Raw genomic sequence first — 23,688 nt, 5'->3', positions numbered from 1 at the left:
TCTTGTGCACAGAATCAAGAGTAAGCCCTGATTACAGCAGGGTGGGACCCAAAAACAGATAAAAAAAGGCAAACAGAACAAAGTAACAGAGCCTTAACCATGTTACCTAAATTATAATTGAACTTAACTTGTTTTAATATTTGAAAAATAGGACCAGAGGTATAATTACAAGTTCGTTATTTGCATGGCACACAGATGATCATAATTTGATCCCCATCACAGCATGTCCCATGCAGGAGTAACCCCTGAACAAAGAGCTGGGGATAAGGTCTGAGCACTGCCGGGCATAGCTCAAAAGACAACACAAGGTTAAACACTGAGCACTGCCACATGTGGTCCCCTCAAAATAAGTTTCCTCATGGATTTGAACCTTAAAAACATATTTGAGACCTTTCAATTATTATGCAATTACATACTTTTATATAATCAGAATAATCATAATCACTTCCATTTCTCCACATTTTTTATGGGTTTTCAATATTCACATTTTACTATAACTTCAAACATTAAATATCAGCATTCTATTTCCTACTTTCTTATACAGTGCATTTCTGACAAGTACCAAATTTTCAAAAGCCTCTTTCCTGTGCATATCTGGATTAGGATCTATTATAAAAAATTATAACAAAGAAGACCCACATGCAATTTGGAATTGTAGTGCTCAGGGGGCAGTGCTCAGTGATGACCACTACTTGTGATTATTAATGGGAATATGTCCGTTTGTTTGTTTCTATAAAGTAGCAGCCAGGTCTGTAACCCCTTTTATTTACAATAAGCCGTTTTTTTAAGGGGGGAAGCAATCTAGTTATTATTGAAACTGGAGAAAGATGTGAGGGGATAGAAAGAGACTTGGGTAATTAAGAGAGAGCACAGGCTTCTGCAGAGTGGAAACAGACAAGCAAAGAACTATAGGAATAAGCAAGCAAGAAAAGTATCTGTGGAAGAGTCTAACTTAAACTGCAAGCACCCCTACAGTTTTTCTTCTTCACTGCTCCAAAGACCGGGTAACTGGACAGTTATTTGGCAGGAATTTTAGGCCCTTCACATCACCCATATTCTCAAGGTTTGATGTGAGAACACACAGATTCAGGTTTCAGCTAATATATACTATTTCTACTATATATATATATGTATGAGTATGTACATATGTATATACACACATATATAACATACATTTATATATCCTCTCACTATATATCACTGTATCAGTGTCATTCCGTTGTTCATGGATTTGCTCAAGTGGCCGCCAGTTATGTTTCCATTCATCTCAGCCCTGAGATTTTAGCAGCCTCTCATTACTCATCCTTCCAAACGGTGCCATATTGGAGGCTGTTTCAGGGTCAGGAGAGTGAGACCCATTAATGTTACTCTATTTGGCATATCAAATATGCCATGGGGAGCTTGCCAGGCTCTGCCATATTGGTAGGACACTCTCTGTAGCTTTGTGGGCTCTTTGAGAGGGATGGAGAATGTATATAAGGGAATACAAGCAAGTATGTTAAAACCAAACACATTTATGTTGCTTTAGGTATATTGGTGGGCTAGACTATAAGATGTCACGTGGCCACATTTGCAGTCAAAGCTTCTGGGAGCTTTGTTTTATAGTCTCTGCATCTTGGCCATTGATGGGAGTACATGGCGCCAGGGGCAGTTTATGGGTGTGACTGCCAAGCTACTGAAAAATTGCAGATCTGGGTTGAGGAGACCCAGTCCCGGTCTGAGCAGGCTTGGAGATCTCAGCCCTGGATCCCGCATACCTGGGATCCTCTGCCAAACTCTTCATGTGTGAGGCTCCTCCGAGTGTGTGGAGGGTGGCCCTGAGCATGGTTGTGGCTGGGTTCTGGAGGTTTTTGGCTGCTGGGGCTATGCTTAGGGCAGGGGGTGAAATGCAACCCACCGCCCTCTGAGGGGCCACGGTGAGGGCAGCCTGGTGTGGGGCAAAGAGGGAATGCCTTTCACACAACGCACGTTCATGGGGAACCTTGTGCTAAACTATTCATAGATGACCTGCTCTCTCTCTCTCTCTCTTTCTCTTTCTCTCTCTACAGATATATATATATATATATATATATTTACATATATACATATTATATGAGCACTGCCGTAAATATCAAGTTTATTATATTGTTCCAAACCCAACACCCAACACCCTTACCCAGCAGGGGACAGCAGAGGGAGGAATTTTCAAGTATCTGCATGCCCATCCCTCCCCCAGGAAACTCTTGTTTTTCTGCCTGTAGTCCACTGAAATGCAACTAGACACAGGAAAAAGGGTGTGCCCACAACTCCATGGAAGATGGATGGGAGGAAACAGGACAGCAACTCAGGAAAAGTGTTCTTCACAGGGCAAAGAAAGGAAGCATTTGGAGCCAGGAATGAACTCTTCCTCAGGTCCATAGGAGCAGTGGGCCACTTCATATGTGATGTCCAGCGGCACTTAGTGACTGGGGAGAGGCCTTGTGGTACACAGGATGCTGTACTCACCAATTCTAGTCTTTCCTAATAATTTTCCATTTAATATTCAGCTGTTTTGTATAATTGGATCCATACATTATAGGACCAAGTAGCTTACCATAAAGCCCTCCATAACCTTTACAAACACTCCAATTTGTGTCAATATTTATCCCTTTTTAAAAAACATTCATAACAGTAATATGCTTATCTGATTCAATCCTAAGTGACACAAGTATTTCCACTTTGTCCCACAATCAAGTGAAATATATGTTCCATATATATTTTATTTACATACAATTCATATATTTTCATACATATTAAGAAAATAACAGAATTATGTGTCTATGACCTATGGAACAAAATTTTATTTATTTATTTTTTGTATTAGAATACATACTTTATAACAAATATTAAGTGGTTTGAGGAACCAAAGATCAATGTGGAGTGTGACATAGGCCCGCTGGACTTGCAATATGCTTGTAACAAAAAATATTTTTCCACTTCCATACTTAACTTTTCAAAGAAATGCTGTTCATATTCTTAACAAGTCAGCAGGATGACTAAAGTTATGTCTGTAAATATAATATCACTCAATAAAACACATTTGTAGGGAAGTTAAGTGATCAGATCCAAATATGAATCATGAACAGTTAGAAAAATGTTATTTTTTTATTTATTCTTTTATTGAATCACCATGTGGAAAGTTACAAAGCTTTCAGTTTTAAGTCTCAGTTATGCAATGCTCAAGCACCCATCCCTTCAAGAGTGCAAATACTAAACAACCAAGAATCACAGCATACCTCCCCCCACCCCCACAGCTCCCCAGCCCCCCACCCCGCATGTGTAACTTAAAAATTTCACTATACTTTCACTTTACTTTGACTAAATAAAGTGAAAATTAACTTTGATTCAATATTTCAACAAAAAAATCTCACTATTATTGTTTGGACTTTCTCCTGACTAAAGTCTGACCTGCTGAAAAGGAAGCATTTGAATATTTGTTTTCCATTGCTGAGAATGAAGAGATACGAGGTCAAGCGAACACACTAGCAGCCAAACAATTTTGGATTTCTGTATTTTAGTATTTTAGTAACTAAATCCAGAGAAATATCTGCCAGAAGTTGCATCACTGCAAGCTTGTACCTCTCAACTAATTTATATTCCACATATGAGTGCAATCTTTCTATTACTGTCTCTTTCTTTCTGAATCATTTCACTCAACATGACATTCTACATGTTGATCCACTTATATGCAAATTTCATGAGTTCATGTTTTCTGAAAGCTGCATAGTATTCCATTGTGTAGATGTACCAGGGTTTCTTTAACCAGTCATCTGTTTTGGGGCACTCTGTTTTTTTCCAGATTGTGGCTATTGGAAACAGTGCTGCAATGAACATAGGAATGCAGATGTCATTTCTACTATACCTTTTTGACTCTCCGGGATATATTCCCAGGAATGGTATTGCTGGGTGAAATGGAAGCTCAATTTCTAATTTTTTGGGGAATCGTGCATATTGTTTTCCAAAGAGGCTGAAACAGTTGGCATTCCCACCAGCAGTGCAGGAGAGTCCCTTTCTCCCCACACCCACGCCAACACTGGTCGCTTTTGTTTTTTGGGATGTGGGCCAGTCTCTGTGGCGTGAGATGATATCTCATTGTTGTTTTGATCTGCATCTCCGTGATGATTAGTGATGTTGACCATTTTCTCATATGCCTCTCAGCCATTCGAATTTCTTCTTTGGGAAAGTTTCTGTTCATTTCATCACCCATTTTTTGATTGGGTCAACAGTTTTCTTCTTGTGAAGTTCAACAGGTGCCTTGTATATCCTTGATATCAACCCTTTATCGGATGGGTACTGCATAAATATCCTTTCCAATTCTGTAGATTGTCTTTGTGTTTTGGTCATTATTTCCTTTGAGGTGCAGAAGCTTCTAAGTTTGAGATAGTCCCATTTATTTATCTGTTTTCACTTGCTTAGCCAGTGGCGTGTCATCTTTGAAGATAGCATTGGCTTCAATGGCGTGGAGGGTTTTGCCGACCTGGTCTTCAATGTACCTAAGGGATTCTGATCTGATGTTGACCTGACTTTTAATCCATTTTGATCTGACTTTTGTACATGGTCATAGGTGGAGATCTAAGCCGATTTTTTTGCATGCAGCTGTCCAGTTTTGCCAGCACAGTTTGTTAAACATGCTTTCCTTGCTCCACTTCACATTTCTTGCTCCCTTATCAAAGATTAGGTGATCATATATTTGGGGGGGGGGTGTCAGAGTATTCAACCCTGTTCCATTGGTCTGCAGCTCTGCTTTTGTTCCAATACCATGCTGTTTTAATGACTACTGATTTGTAGTAGAGTTGGAAGTTGGGGAGGTTGATTCCTCCCAGTTTCTTTATCCCAAGAATTGCTTTAGCTATTCGTGGGGGCTTATTGTTCCATATGAATTTAAGGAGCGCTTGCTCCATTTCTTTGAAGAACGTCAAGGGTATCCTTATAGGGATCACATTGAATTTGTACAATACTTTGGGGAGTATTGCCATTTTGACAATATTAATTCTTCCAATCCATGAGCAGGGGACATCTTTCCATTTCCTCATGTCCTCTTTCATTTCCTGAAGTAGTGTTTTGTAGTTTTCATTATACAAGTCCTTTACCTCCTTAGTGAAGCTGATTCCGATGTACTTGACTTTTGAAACACAATTGTGAACGGGATTGCTTTTATCATATCACTTTATTCTCTATTATTTGCATATAGGAAGGCCATGGACATTTGGGTATTGATTTTATAGCCTGCAACTTTACTATATGAGTCTGTTGTTTCTAGGAGTTTCTTGGTAGAGGTTTTAGGGTTCTCTAAGTATAGTATCAGATCATCTGCGAGGAGTGAGCGCTTGATTTCTTCCTTTCCTACCTGAATGCCCTTAATATCTTTTTCTTGCCTAATCGCTATTACAAGTACTTCCAGTACTATATTGAACAGAAGTGGAGAGAGTTGGCATGCTTGTCCCGTCCCTGTTTTTAGAGAGAAGGTTCTTTGTTTTTCCACATTGAGGATGATGCTTGCCATAGGCTTGTGTTAAACGGCTTTTACTATATTGAGGAAGGTCCCTTCTATACCCATTTTGGCGAGAGTTTTCATCATAAACAGGTGCTGGATCTTGTCAAATGCTTTCTCTGCATCTATTGATATGATTATGTGATTTTTATCTTTTCTTTTGTTGATATGATGGACTATGTTGATTGATTTTCGGATGTTAAGCCATTCTTGCATCTCCGAGGATGAATCCCACTGGGTCGTGCTGTATGATCTTTGTGATGTGTTATTGAATTCTTTTTGCTAATATTTTGTTGAGAATATTCGCATTTGTGTTCATCAGGGATATTGGCCTGTAGTTTTCTTTTTTTTTTTTTTGGTGTCTTTGTTTGCTTTTGGTGCTAGGGAGATATGAGCCTCATAGAAACTGTTTTGGAGTGGTTCTGTTTCTTCGATTTCCTGGAAAAGCTTCAGAAGAACTGGCAATATATCCTCTTTAAATGTTTGGAAGAATTTGTTAATGAATCTGTCTGGACCTGGGCTTTTGTTTTTTGGAAAACTTTTGATTATCGTTTCAATTTCCTTGATGTTAATAGGACTATTCAGGAACTCCAGGTCTTCTTGTTTCATCCTTGGGAGATTATAGGAATCCAGGAATTTATCCATTTTTTCTAGGTTCTCTTGTTTAGTGGCATACAGCTTTTCAAAATAGTCTATGATGATCTTTTGAATTTCTTTGGTTTCTGTTGTGATGTCCCCCTTGTCATTTCTGATTCCGCTTATAAGGGTTCTCTCTCTCTCTTTCTTTGTGAGTCTTGCTAGTGATTTATCATCTTGTTTATTTTTTCATAAAACAAGCTCTTGGTTTCATTGATCTTTCGGATTGTCTTTTGGGTTTCCATGTCGTTAATTTTTGCTCTAAGTATTATTATTTCTTAACTTCTGCCTGGTTTGTGATCCTTTTGTTGGTCCTTTTCTAAGGTCTTGAATTGTGAAGTCAAGTTATTTATGTGGGCCCTTTTTTCCTTCCTGAGGTATGCTTGTATAGCTATAAATTTTCCCTTTGATACGGCTTTAGCTGTGTCCCACAGGTTCTGGTAGCTTGTGTCTTCATCCTACTTTGTTTCCAGGTATCTTTTGATTTCTTCCTTGATTTCCTTCCTGAACCATTCATTGTTCAACATCATGCCATTTAATTTTCAGGTGTTTGATTTGGTTTTCTGCATCTGTCCATGATTAACTTCTATCTTCAGTGCATCATGGTCTGAAAAGATAGCTGGTACAATGTCTATATTGTTGATTCTGTTGAGGTATGTTGTGTGGCCCAACGCACAGTCTATTCTGGAAAATGTTCCATGTTCATTGGAAAAGAATGTGTATTCCTTTTTTTTTAAGATATAAAAACCTGTATAGATCAATTAGCCCTCTCACTTCTATTTCTTCCTTCAAAGCTAGTGTTTCCTTGGTGAGTTTTAATCTTCTTGATCTGTCCAGAGGTGATAGGACAGTGTTAAAGTCTCCATCGACTATTGTGTTACTCACAATTTCCTTCTTAAGATCTGTTAGCAGCTGTTGTGGGTATTTAGTTGGTCCCACATTAGGTGCGTAAACGTTTAGGAGTGTGATTTCTTCCTGCTGTATATATTCCTTCATTAATAAAAAATGGCCTTCTCTATCCCTTCTAATCCTTTTCAACCTGAAGTCTATGTTGTTCGATACTAGTAAAGCCACTCCAGCTTTTTTGAGGGAGTTATTTGCTTGCAGAATTGTTTTCCATCGTTTGACTTTGAGTGTGTTTGTTATGGCTATTCAGATGTGTTTATTGCAGGCAGCAGAATGTTGGGTTCAGTCTCTGAATCAATTTTGCCAGTCTGTGTCTCTTAATTGGTGAATTAAGACCATTGATATTGAGAGAGATTATTGTCATGGGGGTTTTGTGCCATCTTTCTGTAAGGGTTTGTTGTGCTTGTAGGGGTTTTTCTTGTCTTACAGTAGCCCCTTTAGTTCTTCTTTTAGGTTTAGTTTAGAGTCTATGAAGTTCTTGAGTTGTTGTTTATCCGCAAAATAGTGTATCATTTCTTCGAGTTTGAATGAGAGTTTGGCCAGATAAAGTATTCCTGGTGAAGCATTCATTTCATTGAGTTTTTTCACTATATCCCACCACTGCCTTCGTGCTTGAAGGGTTTCCTCTGATAGGTCTGTTGTGAATCTAATGGTTGCTCCCTTGAATGTGATTTTCTTCTTCTACCCTGCTACTTGCAGTATTGTGTCTATCCGTCACATCCATCATTCTAACTATGATATGTCTTGGAGTTTTTCTCTTAGGGTCTCTTAGCTGGCACCATTCTGGCTCCTTGAATCTGTATGTCTGCATTCTCCAGCTCTGGGAACTTTTCAGCAATGATTTTTTTGACTGTGGCTTTTTCATTGGGGTTGGTTCCCTGTCCTTTGGTACTCCAATGATTCTAATGTTGTTCCTCTTGAAATTATCCCCTAGGACTCTGATTCTCCCTAGAGCTATTTTGAGATCTCTCCCCATTGATTGTTGTTGCCTGTAGGCTGCCTGCAGCTTCTCATCAAGCTCAATGATTCTGTCTTCTGCTGTAGACTTTCTATTGTTGAGGGCACCCACTGAGTTTTTTAATTCATCTACCGAATCCTTTATTTTTGACATTTCCTTTTGTAGATTTTTTATTTCTGCTCTCCTTTCTTCCCATAATTTCTCAGCTGTCTGTTTTATTGTTTTGTCAGGTCCTCCTTTAACTTGTCAATCTTTCTATTGAGTTCATTGAACAGCTTCAGGATTTCACCTCTGATTTCTTTTTCAGAGAACTCATGTTTGTAGGAAATGTCTATTGAGACACCTGGACTCCTTTCATCATCCTCTCCTTTTGGTGGGGATTTGTGCTGTTTCTTCATGTTATTGTGGTGGTTTGGAAGAGGGACCCTCAAGATCCATATCCCTCTTCCCTCTTGTTGTGAAAAAGGATTGTGGATGGGCTCGGTCAATGGTACTTGCTTTTTATTTTCCCCTTCTAGAACATGGCCTCCTACTGAGATGTTCCTCTAATCCTTATGTGAAGTGTTGTGTTTTATCCTACTGTTTACGGATAGCTAGGATGGTATTCTTGGACATGACATAGATAATGAAGGCCGAGATGAAACAATATATTGATGGGTCTTAGGAGAATATCTGCGGCTTGAAAAGAGGCCATGCCCACTTTTGCTTTGGCCACCCCCCCCATGATTAGGCCACACCTCTTTCCCCACAATAGCACACACCTGTGCTGGAAGAGAGAATGGCTGCGGCACAAGGGCCTGTGTGCCGGCCATTACGGTGGCAGTCCAGGGTTGGGGAGAGATGGCTGGGATCTCGGGGTCCAAGGCGCATGCTGGGAAGCGGGTCTATGGAACAAAATTTTAGAAGGTGACTTTTAATTAAAAATTAATTAATATAGACTGGAGTGATAGCCCAGTGGGTATGGCGGTATGGCGTTTGCCTTGCACATGGCTGACCCGGGCTCAATTCCTCCGTCCCTCTTGGAGAGCCCAGCAAGCTACCAAGAGTATCCAGCCTGCACGGCAAAGCCTGGCAAGCTACCCATGGTACATTCAATATGCAAAAATCAGTAACAACAATTCTCACAATGGAGACGTTACTGGTGCCTGCTTGAGCAAATCGATGAACAAAGGGAGGACAGTGCTACTAGAAAATATTTTTGAAGCTAAATTAATTAGTTTAAAAGCAATTGTATAGGAAATTTTACAGTATTTCAAGGAATAAAATAATTAAAGCTTATAGGGATTATAAAATCATTAAATCCAAAATTTCTATTGTACAAATGGAAGCAGATATTTGCATCAAGTCATAAACAAAAGTAAGAGAAAATCTAACACTAAAGTATAGTCCAGTCTAATTGCTATTCTACTCATATCATCTTAATTCTTTACTTAGTATCTATTCACCTTAATAAAAACAGAATAATTTCAGCTGACTAAAATTCATTACAATCCAAGCATTAGTAAAGTTTTAAAAAATATAAATTGTATAATAGAGAATTTGAGTAGGGTATATTACAATTCCCCTATAGATGTTGGTCAAGCCATTTGTAGGCAATTGAGTTACTAAAGCAGTCTAGAACACTCATAAAGAAAGTACTAAAAATTATATGTTTTAAGACCAAGAGACATGTTACAGACTTTAAGGTACTGCATTTGGTTGACCCAGATTCAATCTTCACTTGTGTGGTCCCTGAGTAATTCTAGGAGTTATTCTTAAGCAGACATGAGTGTGGTTTGGGTAGATTCTGGCTATGACAGTCTAAACCTCAAAAACTTATATGGATTTTAATGGTAAGATATATAAAGTATTTTAAGTGTTATTTTAATTGTAGAAAGTAAGACTTGGGAAGTATTGTTATCTCCAAAGTGATGGAAAGGTTTAATACAGAAGAGAAATTAAATTTATTCTGTGTGCTTTTCCATGTAATAAATAAAATAGAAAGCTGGATATTGTAAAGTCACATTATCCTTTATAAATAATTTATAAAAACGGGAAACTTTAAAGTTAAATAGATTGTCTTATTATACAGTGAGCTTCCATCAAGGGAAGTTTTCTATTAGAGACTTTGCAAGGAATGTAGCAGTAGGATTTAGTAAAGGACTCTGGATGGATTGGAGATAAGAATGAACAAATTTTAGTGCTTCTCTGCTTCTCCAGAGTTTATCGTCTGAATGACAACATTATAGGAACCAAAGTACGACCTAAATTATGTGAATGTTACATTACTACTATAATCCATATGGAAGCTCTAATCATCTGTAATGTTTAGTCCTAAAGTAGCGAAAATAACATTGAGAGTTTGTTATTGTTGCTGTTGTTCTCTAGAATGAGGTTTTGTCTCTTAGATTTAATCCCTATGAGTATGTTTGTTGGAATGCAATTCAAGCATTGAGAATTGAAGGTTAAAATATAGGTTTTATCTAGACAGTGGTAAGAAGTTCCGAACAAAACTGTAGTAAGTGCATTCTGGATTGCGCCCAATGTTTCACTTCCACAGGACAAAATTCTGGCTCTGAGCCAGCACTATAAGACTCAAGTTTTTCCTCTGGGAGTAATAGAGCTTTTACTACAGTATCAGAACAAGATGCCAGACAACGGAAAGGGGGCTCTTATCAGTGGCAGCTCAGAGGCTGCTCTGTTGGAATGGGTTGTTTAACATGGCAGCCAAGGACAATAGAAGCAGTCCAAGAACATCTTTTTTTGTTCAGAAGTTGACAACAAGATGTTGCTGAACTCAAATATTTTAAAGAAAGAAATGTAAGGAGAGAAGAGATTTCCAGGAAACCATCAATGATGTATTTTAAATAAGAAAACTAAGTAATTGTTTTTGACTTTATTTTAATTAAAAAGATGTTCTTGAATTGCACAGCCAAACTGGCAGATGTATGGGACTACATTAGAACAAAAGACTTCCCTTGTGCGTACATGTCAAGTTAGACTGGGGCTGGCCTTTTTCTGGGAAGAAATGCCAGAGTATAGTAGAAGAATCCTGGTGTATATTGGAAGATTAAAAGCTGGCAGAATTTGGATCCAGAGAGATAGTGCAGTGAGTAAGATGGTTGCCTTGCATGCAACTAACCTGGGTTTGATCCCTGGAATCCTGTATAATTCCCTGAGCATGCCATAAGTAATTCTGGAGTGCAGAGCCAGGTGTAATCCCTGAGAAGCTCTGGGTATCCCACCACTAATAATAATAATAATAATAATTTAAAAAAATTAAATGGCAAACAGAATCTATGAATCCATGATAAGACAAAGAGAAAAGAGTTCCCTACTGTTCTCTACTGAACCTCCCCACTGGTGGCAGTACATTATAGTCATCAACGGAGCTTAATAAAAATGCAGCTACTCAATCTCCATTCTAGACTAATGGTATCAAATCTGAAGCTCAGGTAGGATTAAAATTCTGTAATCTTCAGTTGTCAGTCATGTATCCTACACACTTTGGCCCAAAAACATGCACAAAAACTACCATTTTGTAAAACTACCATATAGTTCATTCAACAACATGTAGCAGAAAATGAGTCATTAATGATGTTAATATATATAATTCATTGAGTATTAAAAAACTCTTTAGGATATTATATAATTAATAAATGAGAAATATGAAAGTATAATAATTTTGTAATAGCCATTAATTCTAAATGACCTGCTTAATATATATGTTTATATCATATCTAAATGATATTGGGTAAGTATGATACTTAACTCATGTTTTTATTGTACCATATAGTAAGCAGGTTGAATCAATCACATGAAGTAACCAGTATTTTTGGTTACTTGTTTATTGGAGCATACCCAATGGTGCTTAGGCTAACTCCTGACTTTGTGCTCAGGGAATACTCCTGTGAGGCTCAAGGGACCATTATGTGGCATTAGGAACCAAATTTAGGCAGGCCATGTTCCTGAGGCAAGTTCCTCAGCTGATATAATATGTCTCTTGTCCAAACTAACATTTTTACACCTGCAAAAATTATAGTGTTATATAGTTTATTATAGTAAGTTACAAGTCATGAAAGGACAAAGTACCATATAAAGAATCACTATGAAGAAATACAGTGATCTGAACACTATCCTTGACAAATACATATATAAATACATATATAATAGTTCTTTCTCTCAGTCATTCTTTCCTTTTTCCTTTCTTTCATTTTCTTTCTTTCTTTGTAGTACTCAGGGATTATTCCAGGCTCTACACTCAGGGATCACTACTCCTGGCAGACTTTGAGAACCACACGTTATACTGGAAACCAAACCCTGGTTGTCCATGTGCAAATAAGAGCCCTATATGCCACAATATTGCTCAGGCCCACTTTGTTCTCTTTAAGTGCACTAAAATTTGTTTTTGTTTTAGTCTAGTTTAGAGTTTTTTGATCATTCAAGATATTGATCCCATATTTCACATATGCCGACAGTTGCTATGCATCTGAGCTACATGCTCAGTCCTCCGTGTATTGGATTTTGTTATCATTAAAAATAAAATCTCTTTCTTGGCCGCGGCTCGGGGCTTCTCCTGAAGCCCCTGCCTGGCACCTTTCCGCCGCCGCCGTCGGATCCTGACCAATCTCCATCCTGCAGGTAAACAGGCAATCCCTTGGAGAGCCTGCCTCAGCGCGGAGAAGCCCCCCTCCCCGCCCCCTGCCCGCCGCGGCTGGGGGCTTCTCCTGAAGCCCCTGCCTGGCACCTTTCCGCCGCCGCCGTCGGATCCTGACCAATCCCCACTCTGCTGCTTAGGGACGTGTCCTCATCTCAGGGGGCGTGGCCTAAAAAGTGGGCGTGGCCTCTTTCCAGAGCACAGGCCACTAACGCGGCCGCAGTTATTTTTTTTTACCATTCCATGCCTTCTCCTTTGGCCACAATTGATAGAATTCATTCCTTCAAAGAACTCCCTGAGGCCCTCCCTTTCCCCCACTTCCCGCTGCCGTCTGCGTCTCCCGAGTTTCTGAAGTCACTCCCTGCTCGCCCGGCGCACCCTGTCTCCCGAACTGGCTTGTAACTGCGCACGTCCCCCCCATCAACAGGAAGACACTGGGGGCGTGGCCTGTGTCTTAGTGGGCGTGGTTTAAAGTGGGCGTGGCCTCCTCTCAGCGCGGCCAACGCTAACGCGGCCGCAGTTATTCTTTGCTACCTCAGCTCAATCCGTACTGTGTATTCCTTTGAAAACTCACTTTTGCGATCTCAAACATTTACGCAAAATAGCCATTAGCTTAGGCTGACAGTATAAAAGCTATCAGTGAATAAGGGAAGTCTAGCACAATCGGAGCCCCTTCTTCCCACAAAAAGGAAGAGGAATAAATAACTCTAAGGTTCCAACTCTGCACTTCCGTGACAATATGAAGAAACAGCGAAAATCCCCTCCACGAAGAGAGGGAGAAGAAAAGATACTAGAAACCTCAAAAGAGTCTCCCAACATCTACGACCTCTCAGATAAACAATTCAGAGAGGAAATATGGAGGAGAGTCGACCTACTCCAAGCAACTATGGAACAGACATCCAATAAATTAAGGGAGGAGATGAATCAAGCGCTGGAACGGTCTACCAAGAAAATACAGGAAGAAATGAGAGCAGAAATGAGAGCAGAAATTTCAAACCTTCGAACCGAAGTCTCACAAATAAAGCAATTGGTAGATGAAATAAAAATCTCACTAGATGCCCTCAACAGCAGAATGACTACAGCCGAAGACAGAATCAGCGAGCTTGAGGATGAGCTGCAGAAAGCTTACAGACAGCAACAAATAATGGCCAAAGACCTCAAAATGGCTATAGAGCGAATCAGAGCCCTGGGGGATGACTTCAAGAGGAACAACATAAGAATCATTGGAGTACCAGAACCACAGGGAAGTAACCCCAATGAAAAAAACATAGTCAAAGACATCATCACTAAGAAATTCCCAGAGCTGGACAAGGCAGGCGTCCAGATACAAGAAGTCCGAAGAGTGCCAGCAAAAAGAGACCCAAATAAAAAGACTCCAAGGCATATCATAGTCAGAATGGCGGATGCTGTAGATAGAGACACAATTCTACAAGTAGCAAGGTCAAAGAGGGAAATCACATACAAAGGAGCACCCCTCAGATTTACGGCCGATCTGTCAGAAGAAACCCTCCGAGCCCGAAGACAATGGTGGGACATAGTGAAAAAACTCAACGAAATGAATGCCTCACCAAGAATACTTTATCCAGCTAAACTCTCACTCAAACTCGAAGGAACCATACACTATTTCTCGGATAAACAACAGCTCAGGAACTTCATAGACTCAAAACCAATCTTGAAAGAAGGTCTAAAGGGGCTACTGTAAGACAAGGAGGAGCCCCATAAGAACAACAAATCCCACAGAAAGATGACACAAAACCACATCACAATAATTTCTCTCAATGTCAATGGCCTAAATGCACCTATCAAAAGACACAGAGTGGCTAAATGGATCCGGAAATTAAACCCAACATTCTGTTGCCTGCAAGAAACACACCTGAACAAACAGAGTAAACATAGACTCAAAGTCAAAGGATGTTAAACAATCCTCCAAGCAAACAACCCCCTTAAAAAAGCTGGAGTGGCCATCCTGGTATCCGACAACATAGATTTCAGGATGAAAAAGATCAAAAGGGACAGCGAAGGTCATTTTCTGTTTATCAAGGGATATGTACAACAGGAAGAAATCACACTCTTAAACGTATATGCTCCTAACAAACAACCGGCTAAATATTTAAAACGACTCCTAACAGACTTCAAAGAGGACATCACTAACAGCACAATTGTAGTCGGAGACTTCAATATGGCCTTATCACCTCTAGATAGATCCACAAGAACAAAACTCAACAAGGAAACACTGACTCTGAATGAAGAAATTGAAGAGAGAGGCCTAATAGACCTATACAGGGCCTTACAGCCCAAAAAGAAAGAATACACATTCTTTTCCAGTGCACATGGAACATTTTCAAAAATAGACCATGTACTGGGCCCCAGAACATACCTCAATCGAATCGGAAAAATAGAAATTGTATCAACCATCTTTTCAGACCACGATGCGCTGAAGATAGAAGCTAACCACCCACAAATACGGAAAATCAAATCAAACACCTAGAAATTAAACAATTCCATGTTGAACAATGAGTGGGTCAAGAAGGAAATCAAGGAAGAAATCAAAAGATACTTAGAAACAAATGAGAATGAAGACACGAGCTACCAAAACCTATGGGACGCAGCTAAAGCCGTGTTAAGGGGAAAATTTATAGCTCTCCAAGCATTCCTCAGGAAGGAAGAAAGGACCCACATAGATAGCTTGACTTCACGACTCAAGACCCTAGAAAAGGACCAGAGAAAGGACCCCAAACCAGACCGAAGGAAAGAAATAATAAAAATTAGAGCAGAAATTAATGACATCGAAACCAAAAAAACAATCCGAAAGATCAATGAAACAAAGAGTTGGTTCTTTGAGAAAATAAATAAGATTGATAAACCGCTAGCAAGTCTCACAAAGAAAGAAAGAGAGAAAACTCTAATAAATCGAATCAGAAATGAAAAGGGGGACATCATGACAGAAACCAGTGAGATTCAAAAGATCATTAGAGACTACTTTGAAAGTCTTTATGCCACAAAAAAGGAGAACCTAAAAGAAATGGATGGATTCCTCGATTCCTATAATCTCCCAACACTGAAGAAAGAAGACCTGGAATACCTGAATAGACCCATCAATGTTAAGGAAATTGAAACGGTAATCAAAAACCTCCCCAAAAACAAAAGCCCAGGCCCAGATGGTTTCACTGGCGAATTCTTCCAAACATTTAAAGAAGACCTATTGCCTGTTTTCCTCAAACTTTTCCAGGAAATTGAAAAAACAGGAACTCTCCCAAACAGTTTCTATGAAGCACACATCTCCCTAATACCAAAAGCAAACAAAGACACCACTAAGAAAGAAAATTACAGACCAATTTCCCTGATGAACACTGATGCGAAGATCCTCAACAAAATACTAGCAAATAGGATCCAACAACTCATCAAAAAGATCATACATCACGACCAAGTGGGATTCATCCCAGGGATGCAAGGATGGTTTAACATTCGGAAATCAATCAACATAATCCAGCATATCAACAAAAGTAAAGACAAAAACCATATGATCATATCAATAGATGCAGAGAAAGCATTTGACAAGATCCAACATCCTTTCATGATGAAAACCCTCGCCAAAATGGGGTTTGGAGGAACTTTCCTCAAGATAGTCGAAGCCATCTATCACAAGCCTACGGCAAGCATTATCCTCAACGGGGAAAAACTAAGGGCCTTTCCTCTGAGATCAGGCACAAGACAAGGATGCCCACTCTCACCACTGCTCTTCAATATAGTACTGGAAGTACTTGCGATAGCTATTAGACAAGAAAAAGAGATTAAGGGCATCCAGATAGGAAGGGAAGAAATCAAACTCTCACTATTTGCAGACGACATGATACTATATCTAGAGAAGCCTAAAACCTCTACTAAGAAACTCTTAGAAACAATAGACTTATACAGTAAAGTTGCAGGCTACAAAATCAATACCCAAAAATCCATGGCCTTCATATATGCAAACAATGAGGCAGAGGAAAGGGACATGAAAAAAGCAATCCCATTCACAATCGTGCCCCAGAAAATCAGGTACCTCGGAATCAGCTTAACCAAGGAAGTAAAAGACCTTTACAAAGAAAACTACATAACGCTACTCCATGAAATCAAAGAGGACATGAGGAAATGGAAACATATACCCTGCTCGTGGATGGGGAGAATCAATGTTGTCAAAATGGCAATACTCCCTAAAGCATTATACAGATTCAATGCGATCCCTTTAAGTATACCCATGACATTCTTCAAAGAAATGGATCAAGCAATCCTAAAATTCATATGGAATAACAAACGTCCAAGGATAGCTAAAACAATTCTTGGGAAAAAGATGATGGGAGGCATCACCATCCCCAACCTCAAACTTTACTACAAAGCAGTAACAATTAAAACAGCATGGTACTGGAACAAAGGCAGAGCCGTAGACCAATGGAACAGGGTGGAATATCCCTACACACAACCCCAAATGTATGACCATCTAATCTTTGATAAGGGAGCAAGAGATGTGAAGTGGAGCAAGGAAAGCCTCTTTAACAAATGGTGCTGGCACAACTGGACAACCACATGCAAAACAATGGGTTTAGACCTTGACCTGACACCATGCACAAAAGTCAGATCAAAATGGATTAAAGACCTCAACATTAGACCACAAACCATAAGGTACATTGAAGACAAGGTCGGCGAAACCCTCCACGATATTGAAGATAAAGGTATCTTCAAAGGTGACACGGAACTAAGCAATCTAGTAAAAACAGAGATCAACAAATGGGACTACATTAAACTAAAAAGCTTCTGCACCGCAAGAGATACAGTGACCAGAATACAAAGACTATCCACAGAATGGGAAAGGATATTTACACAATACCCATCAGATAAGGGGTTGATATCAATGGTATATAAAGCACTGGTTGAACTCTACAAGAAGAAAACATCCAACCCCATCAAAAAATGGGGCGAAGAAATGAACAGAAACTTTACCAAGGAAGAAATACGAATGGCCAAAAGGCACATGAAAAAGTGCTCTGCATCACTAATCATCAGAGAGATGCAGATCAAAACAACTTTGAGATACCACCTCACACCACAGAGACTAGCACATATCCAAAAGAACAAAAGCAACCGCTGTTGGAGAGGATGTGGGGAGAAAGGGACCCTTCTTCACTGCTGGTGGGAATGCCGACTGGTTCAGCCCTTCTGGAAAACAATTTGGACGACTCTCAAAAAATTAGATATTGAATTCCCATTTGACCCAGCAATACCACTGCTGGGAATATATCCCAGAGAGGCAAAAAAGTACAATCGAAACAACATCTGCACATGTATGTTCATCGCAGCACTGTTTACAATAGCCAGAATCTGGAAAAAACCCGAATGCCCCAGAACGGATGACTGGTTGAGGAAACTTTGGTACATCTATACAATGGAATACTATGCAGCTGTTAGAAAAAAGGAGGTCAAGAATTTTGTAGTCAAGTGGATGGGCATGAAAAGTTTCATGCTGAGTGAAATGAGTCAGAAAGAGAGAGACAGACATAGAAAGATTGCACTCATCTATGGTATATAGAATAACAGAGTGGGAGACTAACACCCAAGAACTGTAGAAATAAGTACCAGAAGGTTGACTCCATGGCTTCGAGGCTGGCCTCACGTTCCGGGGAAAGGTCAACTCAGAGAAGCGATCACCAACTACATTGTAGTCGAAGGCCATGTGGGGGAAGGGAGTTGCGGGCTGAATGAGGGCTAGAGACTGAGCACAGCGGCCACTCAACACCTTTATTGCAAACCACAACAGCTAATTAGAGAGAGAAAACAGAAGGGAATGCCTTGCCACAGTGGCAGGGTGGGGTGGGGGGGAGATGGGATTGGGGAGGGTGGGAGGGACACTGGGTTTACGGGTGGTGGAGAATGGGCACTGGTGAAGGGATGGGTTCCCAAACTTTGTATGAGGGAAGTATAAGCACAAAAGTGTATAAATCTGTAACTGTACCCTCACGGTGATTCTCTAATTAAAAATAAATAAATTTAAAAAAAATAAAAAAAATCTCTTTCTTATTCTTCTGGCTTTCTTCATTTAACATATCAGTCATATATTGTATTTAGAGCACTAAATGAGGGAATGCAATGTTTAAAGGGGGATAGCTTGATCAGCCTTGGCCCGAAGAGTATAGGGAGGAGAAAGAAAGGAAGAGAAGAAGGGTGGGGGAGAAAAGACAGAGAAGTAATGGGGGTAAGGACAGGGAAGTCAGGCAAAAAGCTGATGTTAAGGAGTGACAGAGCCAAGTACCCAAACCACAAGGTTAACAACACTGAAATCAGGAGATCCAAACTTAAACAACCAAACTTAGAAAGGGGCTGTCAAGAGTGCAGGCTGGAGGGCGGGGGTGGGGTTCATATGGGATGGAACCTAGGAACACTAGGAATATTGGTGGAAGGAAGTTGACACTGGCAGTAGAATCAGTGCTATAATAGTGTATGTCTAAAACTCAGCTATGAATAACTGTAAATCACAGTGCTTCAGTAAATATGTGGAAAATTTGTAAAAAAATGAAAAATATTAAAATAAAACAATTACTGTCATCACTGTCATCACTGCCATCCCATTATTCATTGATTTGCTCGAGTGGGCACCAGTAACGTCTCCAGTTGTCCTAGCCCTGAGATTTTAGCAGCCTGTCTTTACTCATTCTTCCCAACAGTGATGCACTGGAGGCTCTTCCAGGGTAAGGGGAATGAGACCCATCATTGTTACTGTTTTGGGCATATCAAATATGCCGCGGGAAGCTTGTTAGGCTCTGCCATACAAGCAGGATATTCTCGGTAGCTTGCCGGGTTCTCCGAGAGGGAGAACTAGAAAATAAGAGGTCCAGGAGCTTTGTTTTACAGTCTCTGGATCTTGGCCGTTGATGGGATTACACAGAGCTGGAGGCAGTTTGTGGGTGTGACTGCCTAGCTACTGGAAAGTGGAGAACCTGTGTGGAAGAGGCCCAGTTCCAATCCTAGCAGGCTTGGAGATCTCAGCCCCGGGTCCCAATCACGTGGTTCCCTCTGCCATTTCCTCCAAATAAAACAAAAACAGAAAAAAAAGTCAATGCCAATTATAGCACTGTCGTCCCATTGCTCATCGATTTGCTCGAGCGGGCTCCAGTCTCCATTATAAGACTTTTTGTTACTGTTTTTGGCATATCAAATATGCCATGGGTAGCTTGCTAGGCTTGCCAATTGTAATGTGAGGAAAAAAGATATAAAATTTTCTATCATTAGGTGGGAAAGTCCTGTGTATATGACTTTTATAGTTTAATATTTTTTTGTTTTGTTTTAAATTCTTTTATTAAGTCACCATGTGGAAAGTTGCAAAGCGTTCAGGTTAAAGTCTCAGTTATACAATGCTCAAACACCCATCCCTTCACCAGTGCACATATTCCACCACCAAGAATCACGATATACCGCCCCCCTCCCCCCACCTCTCCAGCCCCCCACCCCACATGTGTAACTGGTAAATTTCACGTTACTTTCACTTTACTTTGATTACATTCAATATTTAAACGAAAAAAATTTACTATTATTGATTTGGAGTTTCTTCCCCCTAAAGTCGATCTGCTGAAAAGAAAGCATTTGGTAATTTGTTTTCCATTGCTGAGAATGAAGAGATATGAGGTCAGGAGGCCGCACTAGCAGCAGCATAGGTTTGGATTTCTGTATTTTAGTATTTTAGTAACTAAGTCCAGAGAAATGTCTGCCAGGAATCTCGTCATTGTAAGCTTGTACCTCTCAGCTACTTTATATTCCACATATGAGTGCGATCTTTCTATGTCTGTCTCTTTCTTTCTGACTCATTTCACTCAGCATGATATTTTCCATGTTGATCCACTTATATGCAAATTTCATGACTTCATGTTTTCTGACAGCTACGTAGTATTCCATTGTGTAAATATACCAGAGTTTCTTTAGCCAATCATCTGTTTTGGGGCAGTCTGGTTTTTTCCATATTGTGGCTATTGTAGACAGAGCAGCAATGAACATGGAAATGCAAATGTCATCTCTACTATACCTTTTTGCCTCTCCGGGATATATTCCCAGGAGTGGTATTGCTGGGTCAAATGGGAGCTCAATTTCTAAATTTTTGAGAAGCATCCATATTGTTTTCCAAAAGGACTGAACCAGTCGGCATTCCCACCAGCAGTGAAGGAGAGTCCATTTCTCCCCACATCCATGCCAACACCGGTTGCTTTTGTTTTTTGGGATGTGGGCCAGTCTCTGTGGTGTGAGATGATATCTCATTGTTGTTTTGATCTGCATCTCCCTGATAATTAGTGATGTTGAACACTTTCTCATGTGCCTCTCAGCCATTCGGATTTCTTCTTTGGAAAAGTTTCTGTTCATTTCATCACCCCATTTTTTGATTGGGTTGGCAGTTTTCTTCTTGTGGAGTTCAAACAGTGCATTGTATACCCTTGTTATCAACACTTTATCAGATGGGTACTGCATAAATATCCTTTCCCATTCTGTAGATTGTCTTTGTATTTTGTCACTGTTTTTTTTGAGTTGCAGAAGCTTCTTAGTTTGAGATAGTCCTATTTATTTATCTTTGTTTTACCTTGCTTGGCCAGTGGCGTGTCAGCTTTGAAGATAACTTTGGCTTCAATGTCGTGGAGGGTTTTGCCGAACTTATCTTCAATGTACCTTAGGGATTCTGGTCTGATGTTGAGGTCTTTAATCCATTTTGATCTGATTTTTGAACATGGTGATAGATGGAGGTCTAAGCCCATTTTTTTGCATGCAGCTGTCCAGTTTTGCCAGCACAATTTGTTAAACATGCTTTCCTTGCTCCACTTCACATTTCTTGCTCCCTTATCAAAGATTAGATGATCATATATTTGGGGGTGTATGTCAGAGTATTCAACCCTATTCCATTGGTCTGCAGCTCTGCCTTTGTTCCAATACCATGCCGTTTTAATGACTACCGCTTTGTAGTACAGTTGGAAGTTGGGGAGGTTGATTCCTCCTATTTTCTTTTTCCCAAGGATTGCTTTAGCTATTTGTGGGGGGTTATTGTTCCATATGAATTTCAGGAGCGCTTGCTCCATTTCTTTGAAGAATGTCAAGGGTATCCCTATAGGGATCGCATTGAATTTGTACAATGCTTTGGGGAGAATTGCATTTTGACAATATTAATTCTTCCAATCCATGAGCAGGGGATGTCTTCCCATTTCCTCCTGTCCTCTTTTATTTCCTGAAGTAGTGTTTTATAGTTTTCATTATACAAGTCCTTTACCTCCTTTGTTAAGCTGATTCTGAGGTACTTGATTTTTTGAGGCGCAATTGTGAACGGGATTGCTTTTCTAAGGTCACTTTCTTCTCTTTCATTATTTGCATATAGGAAAACAATGGACTTTTGGGTATTGATTCTATAGCCTGAAACTTTACTATACGACTCTATTGTTTCTAGGAGTTTCTTGGTAGAGGTTTTAGGGTTCTCTAGGTATAGAATCATATCATCTGCGAATAGTGAGAGCTTGATTTCTTCCTTTCCTACCTGAATGCCCTTAATATCTTTTTCTTGCCTAATCGCTATTGCAAGTACTTCCAGTACTATATTGAACAGAAGTGGAGAGAGTGGGCATCCTTGTCTCGTCCCTGTTCTCAGAGGGAAGGCTCTTAGTTTTTCCCCATTGAGGACAATGCTTGCCATAGGCTTGTGATAAATGGCTTTGACTATATTGAGGAATATAGTCTTCTATTCCCATTTTGGCGAGTGTTTTCATCATAAACGGATGCTGGATCTTGTCAAATGCTTTCTCTGCATCTATTGATATGATTATATGATTTTTATCTTTTATTTTGTTTATATGATGGATTATGTTGATTGATTTCCGGATGTTAAACCATCCTCGCATCCCCGGGATGAATCCCATTTGGTCGTGGTGTATGATCTTTTGATGAGTTGTTGAATTCTATTTGCTAATATTTTGTTGAGGATCTTCGCATCTGTGTTCATCAGGGATATTGGCCTGTAGTTTTCTTTTTTTGTGGTGTCTTTGTTTGCTTTTGGTATTAGGGAGATATGAGCCTCATAGGAACTGTTTGGGAGAGTTTCTGTTTCTTCAATTTCCTGGAAAAGCTTGAGAAGGACTGGCGAAAGGTCCTCTTTAAATGTTTGGAAGAACTCGCTAGTGAATCCGTCTGGACCAGGGCTTTTGATTTTGGGAAGACTTTTGATTACCATTTCAATTTCCTTGATGTTAGTTGGACTATTCAGGTACTCCAGGTCTTCTTGGTTCAGCCTTGGGAGATTATAGGAGTTGAGGAATTTATCCATTTCTTCTAGGTTCTCTTGTTTTGTGGCATAGAGATTTTCAAAGTAGTCTCTGATGATCTTTTGAATTTCATTGGTTCCTGTTGTGATGTCCCCCTTTTCATTTCTGATTCGGCTTATAAGGGTTCTCTCTCTCTATTTCTTTGTGAGTCTTGCTAGTGATTTATCAATCTTGTTTATTTTCTCGAATAACCAGCTCTTGGTTTCATTGATCTTTCGGATAGTCTTTTGGCTTTCCATGTCGTTAATTTCTGCTCTAAGTTTTATTATCTCTTTCCTTCTGCCTGGTTTGGGCTCCTTTTGTTGGTCCTTTTCTAACGTCTTGAGCTGTGAAGTCAAGTTATTTATGTGGGCCCTTTCTTCCTTCCTGAGATATGCTTGCAGAGCTATAAATTTTCCCCTTTAGCTACATCCCACAGGTTCTGGTAGCTTGTGTCTTCATTCTCATTTGTTTCTAGGTACCTTTTGATTTCTTCCTTGATTTCCTTCCTGACCCACTCATTGTTCAATATCGAGCTATTTTTTTTCCAGGTGTTTGATTTGGTTTTCTGCATCTGTCCACGATTAAGTTCTATCTTCAGTGCATCATGGTCTGAAAAGATAGCTGGTACAATGTCTATCTTTTTGATTCTCTTGAGGTATGCTGTGTGGCCTAGCGCATGGTCTATTCTGGAAAATGTTCCATGTGCACTGGAAAAGAATGTGTATTCCTTTTTGGGGGGATATAAATC

The sequence above is a fragment of the Sorex araneus genome, chromosome 2 (genome assembly GCF_027595985.1).
Source record: "Sorex araneus isolate mSorAra2 chromosome 2, mSorAra2.pri, whole genome shotgun sequence".
NCBI classification, from domain to species: Eukaryota; Metazoa; Chordata; class Mammalia; order Eulipotyphla; family Soricidae; genus Sorex; species Sorex araneus.
Note: the sequence above shows the minus strand (reverse complement) of the source record.